This window comes from Macaca mulatta, chromosome 20 (assembly GCF_049350105.2).
Source record: "Macaca mulatta isolate MMU2019108-1 chromosome 20, T2T-MMU8v2.0, whole genome shotgun sequence".
NCBI lineage: Eukaryota > Metazoa > Chordata > Mammalia > Primates > Cercopithecidae > Macaca > Macaca mulatta.
Window position 1 is genome coordinate 67498579 of NC_133425.1, and position 12801 is coordinate 67511379.

The 12801-nt window shown below is 35.4% G+C and overlaps 1 protein-coding gene across 1 annotated transcript in view; it reads left to right on the forward strand.

The window, feature by feature from the left end:
* The first annotated feature begins 3212 nt into the window (after positions 1-3212).
* The window catches only part of PMFBP1 (polyamine modulated factor 1 binding protein 1), a 262936-nt gene continuing 253347 nt past the window's right edge, over positions 3213-12801 (forward strand). The window contains exon 1 of the mRNA XM_077984485.1: positions 3213-3282. The gene's annotated coding sequence lies outside the window, so the exon portion shown is untranslated. The remainder of the gene's footprint in view (positions 3283-12801) is intronic.

Genomic DNA, 12801 nt, shown 5'->3' on the forward strand with positions numbered 1-12801 from the left:
CACAATAACAAATGCTTTTGCCTAGAGGGAGTGGAAATATTTCAAAGTACTGGTTATACAGCTGTAAACTGTTTAGAACCAATTGAAAGGGGGAGAGATTCATTGGCTAGCTCTCCCAAGTCTCTAAACAAACCATGGCAGATTGAGAAGTTTTGAACCCAAAGCTAGTGCTCTAATTTCTAAAGCAAGATAGTGTGACCATTTCTTTTTCCACGGCTTTCCTATTTTCAGTGAGACAGTGAATTCTTCCTGATAAATGCTTCTGAAGCTGAGAGGATAGCACAACCACATGCCTCAAACACTTCACTTTGTTCACCTTCTCTTGAATGTGTGGGACGTGGCAGTCTAGAGTGGGGGCTGTCGGGAGAGGTGATTGTAGAGGTGAGGAATTTATTTCCCCAGGAAATCTCATTAGTGATGCAGTGCCTGTTTTTCATTGAGGTTTCTGCTCCTTAGCTTTGTTTTCAGCTGAGTAACCGAGCCTGAAAGCCGTCTGGTGACTCACAAAAGGTCACACTGAGAGTCGGGGGCACGGACCAGAGCACGCTGCCTACCTGTGATTGATGTGTATTAAAGCTGTCTTAAGCCACTCATAAACACAGCAAGAATCCTGTTCTCTTTTCATCAGTGCTCTTGACCAAGACTTGATTTACTGTTTTGAAATCAGCTGCTGCTTCAGTCCTCTACAATAGCTTCTTTAATAGCTTGTCATAACAGTTGATGACAATTTGGAAAAGCTCACATATTCAATATATTTTTTAAATTGACTTTGCACTATGCCAGGTACCAAGGCTTTATAAACAGTCTAATTGTTCCTTGAGTGTTTGCTGACCTAAAGGAAAGTGTTGATGAATCACACCCTCCTCTTCTATCTATGAGGGTATTGAGATGTGTATTCAATATTGTAGCAAATCACTGTTGAAAATTGATTCCATGTCCCTGAGGCTACTTACCTGAAAAGGTGAAACAGCAGAAGTACCTGCTAGAGAAGACTGACCAGCTCTGCTATTTCTGGATGAGATTGCTTTAAAGTTTGTAGGAGAAGGGATTGAAATTGGATCAGACAGTACAATTCTCATTCTGGTAAAGAATAATCATCATCATCTATAGCCACTGAGTGGGTTTTCTCAGTTTGATACTTATGGCTATGCTATAATGAAGTTTAAGATTCATGTCAATATGACTGAGACAGTAATTGTATAATCTTAGAAGAAATGTGTGCACAGAATATGTGACTTATCTGAAGTGCAACAACAATTAGATGTAAATATTTCTGATCAATTTGATTGTTACTTTTTGATGGCCTGCACAAGTTGAAGGGCTCCCTGACTTCCCAATAGCTGCTCTATACCTGTGTCCAGGAATGCCCCCGGAGTGATTTTCAGAACAGGTACAGCAGCCATTCAGAATGGATGCACCACTTGCACAGAACAGATGCTCCCCACAGCAGCCAGTGCCACTGTACCAAAACATCCAACTGAGTATCAACTCTGCTTCTTACTCCTCTCCATATGCACAAATCTAACCTATCCTTCCTTGGCATAAGTTGTACTTCCTTCATGAAACCTTTCTTATTCCATAGTCTCCTTTTTTTAAATTCTGAATTCCTACAACACAGCCTCTGCCTCCCAATTGTCCCTATATTGCTATTATTCTACTTTTTTATATTCATCATTGCAGGGTGTTGTGCACATGCAGACATTTCAGAAATATTTTTGAACATGGAATATTCTGGTGAAAATGCCCAGAGATGATGTTTGAAAGTGCTATGTTTGGTATAGGGCTCATTTGAATTTTTTTGTGTGTGCTTAAACTTGGTATCCAAGTTCTCCATTTTCTTTTAGAGGAGCCACCTGAACAAAAATTACATTTCAGCAAAGAACTGTAGCATCAGGACACTGTTACCAGTGTCTCTTTTATTGTAAACATTCTTTTCTCATATACTGTACTCTGCACATTTTCCAGATGAGAAACTGCTCCATTCTCTTTAATGTGGAGTGGAATTATGAGTGAGGTCTGCTACAGTAATGGAAGAGTTCAGTTTTCACCAGGTCCTATGGTGAGTTGTATAAATTATAGTTGATTCTGTATACTATAGGCCAGAGTTTCAGATTTGTGCAGCATGTAATTTCTCTTCAGAATAGCAAAAAATACATATTGAGATAAATTCACAGGAAGTTCCCCAGGGTTTGGCTTTTTTTGCTAAAAGGTTAATTTTATTATTTGAAACTGGGAATGTGGTTTTTTCTTCCATAAAAATGATATCAAGAGAGACAAGGTTTTAAGCCAGCCCTACTGTGAGTTATTCTCAAAGCCTCCAGCAAAGAAGGGGACCTGAACTCTGCCAAGAGGGTTTTAAAAAAGAAAGACAGAGATGGATCTTTGAGTAAGACTGTGAGGGGAGAGCCCTCAAAGCATTGGGTATTGTCCCCAGATGATGGCTAATGTATTTCTTTTGTAAAGCTGGAGTAGGGTGTCAGGGGTCTTGTAAAGCTAGTGTGAATAAGTGGGGAATTACCAGTTGCTTCTTGGAAACAGCTAGGATAAGCCATGTGTGACAGTAAAACAGACATCAGAACAGAATTAGAAGAGCTAGTTCTAGTCCTGGCTGTGCTACAAACTCTCTGGTTAACCTTGAGCATGTCACTGCACCTCTCTGGGCCTGTTTCCTCATCTACAAGTTGGAGGGTTTCACTATACAAGGCTCATTTCAGCTAGACATACTATGACAATCATCTTTGTTTGTTTGTTTGTTTGTTTGTTTGTTTGTTTTTTGAGACAGAGTCTCACTCTGTCACCCAGGCTGGAGTGCTATGGTGCAATCTCGGCTCACTGCAACTTCTGCCTCCTGGGTTCAAGCGATTATCCTGCCTCAGCCTCCTGAGTAGCTGGGACTACAGGCACCCGCCACCACGCCCAGCTATTGTCTTTTTTATAATGCCATCTCTACTAAATCTCTATTCTGTCCTCCTTTTCATGATGCCTCTGTATGTTCTTATATTTCTTTCATTCTGCTGAATCCAGCCACTCCTTCCACTCAACCCACTCACAGGCTAACAATAATAAAACAGAGAAGGGAAAGATACTTAAACACATACTGGTTATCACAGTATGTATTTTATTTACTATAAGTATGTCCATGTTACCTCTGTCTTAATCTGAAAGCCCCTGAGAAAAAAGACTATGTCTTCTTTTGTTTATTTCTATAACAGATTTTAAAGCACCTGATGGATTTGGAAAATATTTGATGAAGACAATGATGCTGACATTTCAAGTTAAAAGGTAGTATTCCTTTTTCTATTATTTTAATATTTCTGAATGCATAGCAGAATATTGCTTCTTGTACATACACTTATCGTTAATTTTTTGCTAGTGCTAATGGATACAATTGGTACAATTGTATGACACTGACAAAGCCACCTTGTGACTGTATTAATTTGGTTTGAGTTACATATAGTTTCACAGTGAATTGAAAACCTATTCAGTTATATGCCAGTATGTGCGTGTGATCATCTTCCCTTACAGAAATAAAGGTAGCATTCTTACTTCAAGTTGATTGTTCAGACTTTCTGTCCCTATTTACCCAAGACTAGTTTTTGTAGCTCAAATTTTAGCATTTTGTCAGGTAAGATTGCAGGTGGCAGGTGTCACCTAATATTTGGATGAATATTTTCAAAACTCAGTTTTTTCCTATAAACCCCTAAAGGATTATAGAACAACTTCCAAGCCTGTGCTTTCATGAGTAACTTAAGTTCTTAATTGCAGTATCATTGAATGTGAGAAGAATTGCAAGTAATATGCTAAAAAACTTTCAGATCTTTTCTTTTCTTTCACAGCAAAAGGATTATAGCCAATGACATGGCTAGTTACATTTCCCAGCCTTCTTCCCAGTTAATTACAACCACATGAGTAGGTTTTCTCCAGTATGAGTTGGCAGGATATATACCACTTCTGGGCTGGTCTTTTGAGAAATCAGGTGTGCCTTCTCCATACTTTTTCCTTCCACTGGCTAGAGAAAAATCATGTTCTTGTGTGTTTTTCTGCATTAGTGACAGTAAAAAAAAATATTTTCTCATATGCCTCTAGAACACCTCCTCCTTATATCTGGAACACATGACCATACCTAACTCCAAGAATATCTGGGAAATTGAGTATCTAGCTATTTCCACCTCTATGGTTGGAAGTGGGCAAGGGAGAAGGAGGTCAGAAATGGATAGCTAATAAACCATGTCTGCAATAATGACCTAAACACATAATGCAAGAATTTTGAAGCAAAACAAAATAAACACAATTTGGGTGGAGATAATTTAGAAAGTAGCAGAAAATAGTGAAGTAAACAAAAAGCCTGAAAGAACTAGCTAATAGCCATTAGAATAGCTAATAGAAAGAACTAACTGATAGCTAACAAAAAGCCTAAAAGAACTAGCTAATGACTATTAGCTTTTTCAGTGCCTCTTTTATTGTAAACTATGACTATTAGCTACTTCTTTAAAAGTCCAACCTAATTGACTTAATGACTATTAGCTAGTTCTTTAAAAGTCCAACCTAATTGTGAAAATTCTGGCAATTCTGACAAAGGAAAACAGAGTCACTAATAAACAACTTAAGGCAGCAGACATAAATGCAGACAAAGAGTTTTTTCCAAGTGTAAAAGAAAGCTAAGTATGCATTAATGCCAACAAATTTGGAAATCTAGAGTATAAGGTTGATTTTTCTAGAAAATGTAAATTATAAACATTGACTCAAGAAGAAGCAGAATACTATCATGGAAGAAATTTTTCAAATAGTCAAAGATGTAATCCTTAAAAAGCCTTGAAACTAGATGGTATTGTGGATAAACTATTTTAAAACTTAAAGAGATAATTCCTAGGATATATAAATTTTCCAGAATAGAAAAAGATAGAAACCTTCCCCATTGGCTGTATATGGCTATCATAATCTTGTTTATAAATTCATACAAATAATAAGGAACAACAGAATAAGCCAATTTATGAACATGTTTAAATTCTAAATATTAGCAAATTAAGTGCTGTTTTGAAAGAAAATAATGTGTTTCTAGCTGATACGAGATTTAAGATCTTGATTGATTAAAATTTTGTTTCTGGAATGCAAGGATAGTTTAACATTAGGAAATCTATTAATTTAATATATTACATTGCCAGACTAAAGTAGAAAACCAGACAGTCTTCTTAAAAGATGCCAAAGAACAGTTTGATAACACTTATTTCTAATTGAATGCAGTTTTTAAAATCTTTTAGTAAACTGAGAAAAGGAAAAAACAAACACCTTTATCCAATAAAGGTTTATGCTAGAAATCTACAATAAACATTATAATTAAAAGTATTTGGCAGAGATGGCTAGCTGTACTCCACTATGTGTTTCCCTGTTCTTCCTCAGTTATATGATGAATCCTGTTTTTAAAGCCAGGCTCCTGACACCTGGAATAAAAATTACATTTCTCAGTTTCCCTGGCCACCAGGTATAGCCACGTGATGAGGCTGGCTAAGTTTGACAAGTTAGCTATAAACAAAGTTATCAAGAATAACTTCAAGGGACTGTCCTTGTCAACAGAGATGAATTTCAAAAGCCCACTATATCAAGTTACAAAAGGCTACAGGCATAGTAATACCAACTGTATAGATGTTTAAAACATACAGCTTAATAAATATGACTTAAAGGTACACATAAAAATATAGAAAATGTTCATGAGAATGAAACACCAATATCAGAGGGAATGGGAAGGGAATGAGATGCGGTAGGGGCGTCTTAGCTTTATTTGTAACGTTTTATTTCCTTAAAGCTAACAAAAACAATAGCGAAGTGTTCCAAATCAACTGTGGCAAACAATTAACACCTAGCTGTTAATGTGTTTTTCTATGTGTATAAATGTTGCATAATTTAAAAATCTTTAGTTGTATAAAATAAAGACTTGAAACAAAAGGAAGTCAAAATAAAATATCAGAGGTTTCTTTGTTCTTCTCAAATTCCAGGATGATTGAACATATGTGAGCCTCAGGGCTTGGCCTAATCGCCTCCTCTCCAAGTAAAAAAAATGTCCCAAAGCAAAGGCTAAAGGTAATCACTTTGATATGTCATATCCCAGAGATCGTTCTGATGAAGGAATCAATTCAGATGCTCTGTAACTAGCAATAGATTATTAAATGACTACAATCAGAGTAAAACTACCCTTATATTTACTGCAGGGATTCTTTTGCTGAATTTGTCCACTAAAGGTAATAACAGCAGAAAATGAAATGTAATATAGCCCATTCATAAACAGCAACAAAAAGCATTAAATGCCTAAGAATAAACCTAACAAGAATTACACGAGACTATAAAAATTTACCAAAATGTATAAAAGGTAATCTAAATAAATGGAAAGATACTCTATCTATTCCCTAGATGGAAACACTCAATATTTCACCGGTATTAATTCTCCTCAACTTAATCTACACATTTAAACAAAATCCCATAAAGTGGAACCTGATAATCTAATTTTCAGATTCATCCAAAATAGGATATCCAGGAATACTTTTTAAAAGATAATGAGGAGATCCATATCAGAAATATAAATATATTATAAAGCTTTAATAATTGAAACAGCATGGTATGAACAGCAAAATAGAAAAATAGATGATTCAGAAACATTAATATATATAAAATTTTGATATAATATGTGGTATATTTGAAATCAGCAAAATGGGTAAGAAATGATATATATACAAATATTATGTATATGGTTAGACCCTAACTATAATGTTCACGAATATAAATTCCAAATTGATTACAGAGATAAACCTAAAGACAAAAAATTTACAAAACTATCAGAAGAGAAGAGAGGAATATTTCTCTATTTTATAGTAGGGAGGACCTTCTTAAGTTAAAAACAATACCCAGAAGTCATAAGTGAAGAAATGTATAGGTTGGATTTCACAAATGGTAACATGAGGTGGGAGAAGATATTTGCAACATGTATAACTGAAAAAGTGTTCATAACCACAACATGTGAAGAGGTCCTAAAAATCAGTAGAGAAAAATTCAATCAAAAATGATAAAAAGATAGAGACAAATACAGAATAATATTAAATAAGAAATAAAATGTTCAAGACTCATGTGAAAATATTCTTCATCTCATTAGTAATCAGACAGAAAGCAAATTGAAAAAAAGGAGTGAGATTTGCCAGTTGATTGGCCAGTACTTTAGATTGATAATTCTCAGTATTAGCAAGAACCTGAGGAAACAAGTACACTCTCATACACCCATTACCTATCTATTCCATTTTCACCCTTGTTCACTCCCGTCTTGCCACACTAGCCATCTTGCTAGTACACACTAGCTCTCTCTCCACCCTTATATACTTTGACTTGCTGTTTCCTCTACCTTGAATCCTCTTCCCTCAGATAGTGGGGTGGCTAACTCCAATACTTCCTCCAAGCTTTTTTTGGTATAATTTGTTACAAGTATAATACTTGTACCACCTAATTTAAATATGCAACCCACCCCGTTACTTCCAATACCTCTCAACCTGCTTTATTTTCTTCCACCATGTTAAATAGGTAGTAGGTAGGTAAGTAGCTGCTGAAAAAACATTTTTTGAAAGAATAAAAAAATATGCCACTGGTAAGAGTATAAATTGGTACAAATTTTCAGCACATTTTGCATTGAATTAAATGCTAAAAGAACTAAAATGTGATCCAGCAATGCGGCTACTAGGTATCTTTTCTTAACAAATATATTTGGTCTGGGCACAGTGGCTCCCCTCTGTAATCCCAGCATTTTGGGAGGCCTAGGTGGGAGGATTGCTTGAGGCCAGGAGTTTGAGACCAACCTGGGCAACAGAGTGAGACCTCTAGCTCTACAAAAAAAAATTTTTTAATTAGCTGAGCAAGATAGTGCATACCTGTAGTCCTATCTTCTCAGGAGGCTAGGTGTTAGGATTGCTTGAGCCCAGGAGTTCCACATTACGGTGAGCTATGATTGCACCATTGCACTCTAGCCTGGGTGACAGAGTAAGACCTTGTCTCTAAACAAATTAAGTAAAAATTAAAACATTCGTACACAAGGAGACATGTACAAAGATAAGCAAGTATGTTTTGTGTAATGTTATTTTGATAATAAAAAAGAAACAGCCTAAATATCCACCAATTTGGAAGAGGTTGAATTTAAATATTGTATATTTATGTGATACAATACTATGCAGATGTTATAAAAATAAGATGGGCTGTATGTACTTATATGGAAAGATATCTTATGTTGTAATGTTAAGTGGAAATTAAGTCACCAGAAAACATCTAAACTATAATTTTATTTATGGAAAAAACATACTATGCATGCATATGCATATTTATACACACATTTGTTTTTAGATATATAAACACATGCATACATATAAATAAATGGAAGTGCAAATTTAAGATGCACACCAAATTTTTAATAATTTATTAACTTCTCTGTGGAGAGTAGGAGTTTGGGTGTAGAGGAGCTGGTACAGGAGTGTATTCTATATATTTTCCTATTTCAGTCTTTTACAATGAGAATATACTCATGTATTACATTTTTAATTAAAAAATAGAATGTCTCCAAGGTTATCCTCTTCCAATGTCAGTCTCACTCATTTGTATCCTGAAATGCTCTCTTGGGTGGCAGTGAATGAGATGAAGTAATGGCCAGTATGCTGGAAATTGGGTTTAGAAGAGCATTGTGATAGGGAACATTAGTCAGCCACGTGTGCCCCCATAGAAAAAAAAGATTAAAAACCATGTTCCTGCCCCATTGTTTCATTTCCTCCTGCAGCATCTAGAAACAAAAGAAGCCTCATGTTGCCTTCACTGTGGTCACGATATGTCAAAGTACAGGAGGGGGATTTTTTTTTTCCCCAGCTTAGACACATTTCATGCCTACAGAATAGTTTATACCTACAAAATAGCTCTTTGTGCTGTATTCTGAGTAATTTTAAATAAATAAATGCTTCCCTGCCAGCATCAAATAGAGTGAAATAAATTGCAGGACTCAGGGTGTGTAAATGAGTATTCTGGCAGTCCCTTCTTTTAACTCATATATGTGGATCACAATATGTAAGATTATATATGGTACACTGACCTCACATTTGCAGGCATTTATAAACCTTTCCTAATGTGCATTTATTCTCAGTTCTTGTATTGTTTACTTGCAATTTATACACAAACTTATTTGTGCTAACACATGAGAACACACATGCACACCTTAACAAACACACTCACACAGCTAAATTGACTGTCTCACTCCCAGGCTTTTTCTGGGTAATCATTACATTGCTTGACCTTGCATCTATTTGTCATCAACATCCTTTTAATGACTACCTAGGGTTACAACTCACTGACCCATGGGCTAGTGACAACCTTTTGGGGCATCTCTGTTTAAATCAGATTCCTTTCTTTTCCTTCTCCTTTTCTTCTTGATTTGACAGGACAGAATTGAGTTGATAGGGTATGAGAAGGAGGAGAGTGATTTCCAGTTACATATATTAATAATGATAGAAATAATGAAAATAATGATAGTGATGACTAATGTTATTGAGCACTTACTGTTTGCAAAGCACAATTCTAGGCATTTTGTGCATCTAATTTAATTTATACAGTAACTGTACAAGCCAGGTGTTATCATTCTTATTACTGTGTCCAGTAGAGAAATTAAATAACTTGTTCGAAGTCACACAAGTAGTAACTGGCAGAGATGGGATGTGAGCGCAAGAACAACTATAATATGATAAAAAATCAGAAAGAATTGAAGGCCTGTGTGAATTCATTTTGGTTTTTGGTATTTTTAATTCATTCAATATTTTTAAATTACTAAAATAGTAATTGCTTATAACAAATGGAAACAATAAAATAACAAGTTGTATCCTGGCAAGACTGATCATCTACCTTTTTATTCATAACCCTGGTCATATCCCTCCACTACCATCTCCTCCTAATGAAACCAGGCTTCACAGTTGGGGTGTATCCTTCTGTGCATTTATTTTTATCCATACCAACATAAAGGTATGCATACACTTACATAGGGGTCTCATTTATTTGCATGTGTGTATGTGATAGCTATGTTTCCCAGAATTTCTCTCTCCAGAATTCCCTTCCCTGAATGGTTCTGGGCTAGGATTGGCCACAAAACAAATTTGCCTGAGATTTGAAAGGTAAAATAAAGCACCAGGTATGATTAGATTGGGAAGGTTGAAATAAGTTCAGGTGTTGTAGAAGCTTACACACATTGCGGATGTGCTGGCTCACCTGGTTGGCATCAGGTTGCATCTGGGCCCACAGATTCTCCAGCTGCCACAGGATTTCCTCTTCCAGCTTCTCCTACTCCTATTCAGGTTCTGCTCCATGACCAAGGGCATCAGCTTCTCCTGCAGGACACCCACATCATAAAAGCTGGAGGTTTGAAGGAAATAAAAGAGCTACCTAGGTTCCCACTTGACCTTATGGGTTCTAATATGTCCTTGGAATGGCATGTCATTTCCTGTCCATCTTTCCTTCCCAGCTGCCTGCCCTGGAGACGTTAGGCCTAATACCCAGTGCTAAAGCAACAGCTATACAGAAGCTGTTTAACTACCTTCCACCATTGCATAAGGTCAAGGCTCTATAATAAATTCCTTATTCTATATGACTCCTTGAATTCCTACTTCTCTGATCAAACCCTGACCAATACAGTGCGTTGGTGTCTTTTTATCCACTCAGAATCAAATTGTACATGTACTCTTCAACTTGTTTTCTTCACTGATATATTGTGCATATTCTTAGACATCAACAGATCTCTCTCCTTGCCCGCTTCCATTTCTCTATATATGCTTACACACATCACACTAAAATATAAATTTACTTTCATGGTATACATCATACATTCTAAGTTTGCTTTACAATTTATTATTTTTCTTTTTGTCCTTTCTACCCCAATTCCTGCCTTATGTCCCACACCCACCCTCTAGACAATTTGCATTAACAAACTTATGCATTCTTCTGAATTTTTCTTTATGTTCATGGATCCATATATTAACTATGAATGCAAGCTCTATTGCTTAAGTCAATTATACTTTACTTTCCCCACAAAGCTGAGCTACCAATTTTTTCACATGCTGAATTCTCACATATATTACAATCTATTTCTGAATTTTCTGTCATATAATCTATCTTATCTCATGCTGATACCATATTGATTTGATTACAAAAACTGTATATGTTCATACATACAGTAAATTAAGAATCCTCACACACATACATTGTTCTTTTTCATATCATAGGACATTTATTCTTACGTATAAATTTTAAGATAACAAAAACTTACTTTTTAAAAATTCTGTTAGGATCCTAATTGGAAATGCACTTTCTTTTACATTAATTTGGAGAATTAACATCTTATCATCTTTGATCTCCCTGTCCAAGAACATAAAATGCCTTTTCAATTACTTAGATCTTATTTTATGTCCTTCAGTAAGATTTTATACTTTTCTTCATATAATCCTATTCCCTTCTTTGTAACTTTATTCTTGTTATTTTATGGTTTTTGTCACTGTTGTGGAAAAAAATTCTATTATTTTCATTTTGTTTCTAGTTTCATATTGCTAAAATACAAAAAAAACATATTTTTTAAACATTTATCTTATATCCAGCCCTGTTAACCAATTATTTTACTGATTCTATTATTAAGGGTTTTAGTCAGGGAAGCAGAACAACTAATATCATGAAATAGGGTTTAATTGTAGAAAAAAGACCTTACATAATTGTGAGAGATGTTCGGAAGTAAGGATTCAAAATGGGGAGTTGGAGGATTAGAGAGAAGTCATTAACAAGCCCTCTTCAAGATATGTTCTTAGAAATCTGGTGCCAGAGAGAAAACATAAAGAGGACATGGCAGAAAAGTTTCTGGAAAGCTGGTACCTCTGCATAGTTCCCACTTGTGGAGCCATCAGTCAGGTAACTGGTGGAGGACCTGGGGCTACTTTTGGTCAGCAGATCTAGCAGTCGGGAAGTAGAGCTGGACATGGAGTGGGGAAAACAATGACAAATGAATTTACTGGCCACTTCTGCATCCATCCTTCATTGTATCTGACTAGGAAAATCTTCAAAGATAATGGCTGTTTTTGCTTCCCAAGTCTCATATGACCTCTGATTTTTGTCAATTCTTGCACAAAACCATGAAAGAAAAGATTTCTGAAAAACACAGTTCCCATTGTAACTTCATTAACATTAGAACAATCCAGCACACCTGTCTTTGTAGTTCTTTCCCATGCCTTTCCTGCAGTCACTAATAACACAATTATTAATAAATAATAAATATTTATTATTATTATAAGCTCCAAGACAACATTAAAGTAACAATTAGTATTAGTGACCCTTCCCAAATTGTTTCTGATTTTAATTGAAATGGTCTTAGGATTTTGTTAAGAATGAAATTTTCTTTTGGTTTCTGGAAATTGCCTTCATTATAGCTAAATGGATTCCTTGTACTTATTAAGAATAACTTTGGAATTGTATTAAATGCCTTTTCAACATCTACAGATGTAATAATTTTGGTAATGTAATGAATTATGTTGACAGATTTTCTAATATTGAAATACTCTTTCATTCCCGGAACAAACCCTTCCTGGTCTTACTGCATTATTATTGTGATACATTGCTGGATTCCATTTGTTAGAACATTATAACTTTTGTTTATGTATTCATAAATGAGTTTGCCCTTTTTAGCTTTATCTGTGTGCGTTGTAGAGTATGTTTCTGGGACACTTCACACTGAAGACTCAGTAATTTGAATAGATCATTTGCAGCATT